We start from the raw sequence: 1,440 nt of genomic DNA on the forward strand, positions 1-1,440 counted from the left end.
GTGCCTGATGTTCTGTATTCAAAGCATTCATGCCCTGGGTATCCATTGAAAAATCGCAATGAAATGCACAGGGCCACATTTGGAAAATCGCAATGAAATACCCAGGGCTACATTTGAAAAATCGCAATGATATTGCTCATGTAGCTAATGAAAGTTGCAATGATATCACCCAGGCACCTAATGAAAATTGCAATGATATCGGCCAGATAAATAATGAAAACCGCAATGATATTGGCAAGATAAATAATGAAAATCACAATGATATTGACCAAGTAGCTAATGAAATTTCCAATGATATCGCCCAGGTTTCTAATGAAAATGGCAATGATATCGGCCAGATAAATAATGAAAATCACAATGATATTGACTAAGTAGCTAATGAAATTTCCAATGATATCACCCAGGTTTCTAATGAAAATGGCAATGATATTGACCAAGTAGCTAATGAAATTTCCAATGATATCGCCCAGGTTTCTAATGAAAATTGCAATGATATTGGCCAGATAAATAATGAAAATTGCAATGATATTGACCAAGTAGCTAATGAAATTTCCAATGATATCACCCAGGTTTCTAATGAAAATTGCAATGATATTGGCCAGATAAATAATGAAAATTGCAATGATATTGACCAAGTAGCTAATGAAATTTCCCATAATATCGCCCAGGTTTCTAATGAAAATTGCAAATGATATTACCCATGTAGCTAATGAAATTCCAATGATATCGCCAGGTATCTAATGAAAATCAGAATGATATCGGCCAGATAACTAATGAAAATCGTAAATGATATCGCCCATGTAGCTAATGAAATTTCGAATAATATCGCCCAGGTATGTAATGAAAATCACAATGATATTGGCCAAGTAGCTAATGAAAATTGCCTAATGAAAATGCATGGTAACTGGAATGAATCCTATCATAAAGACTGTGGACTTATACACAGGGAGCCCTAGGCAGTTACCTTATTTTTATGATAAAGGTGGTACCCACTAGTGGGAATTTTAAGAAGGTTTGATCTCGATACTATTCACATGCCTGATGGCTTTGGCAGCCACAAGTTTCTTTTGCAGGCTACTGACCCCGCCATGTCTTGGGTGGAGGCGCGTTCTGTACCGAAGAACTCTTCCGAAAATTGGGCGAAATTCTTATACGAGGAAGTCTACGCGCGTTTCGGTTCTGTACTCCTTTGTCTCGTTGATGGTGGAAAAGAATTCAGAGGTGCAGTCGAGATCCTCTTCAAGCAATACGGCGTCGTCGTTATCACCTCTACTCCCTATCATCCTGAAGGAAACGGACACGCAGAGTGCTCTCATCAAACCCTCGCCAACTCTATCCTTCGCGCATGTGGCAAAGACACGTACGTATAAATGGCCTCTTTACGTACATGCCAGACTGTGGGCGATGCGCTGCTCAACTTCAGAGTTACCGGGTATCCTC

This window comes from Laccaria bicolor, genomic scaffold, assembly GCF_000143565.1.
Source record: "Laccaria bicolor S238N-H82 LACBIscaffold_1 genomic scaffold, whole genome shotgun sequence".
Lineage (NCBI taxonomy): Eukaryota > Fungi > Basidiomycota > Agaricomycetes > Agaricales > Hydnangiaceae > Laccaria > Laccaria bicolor.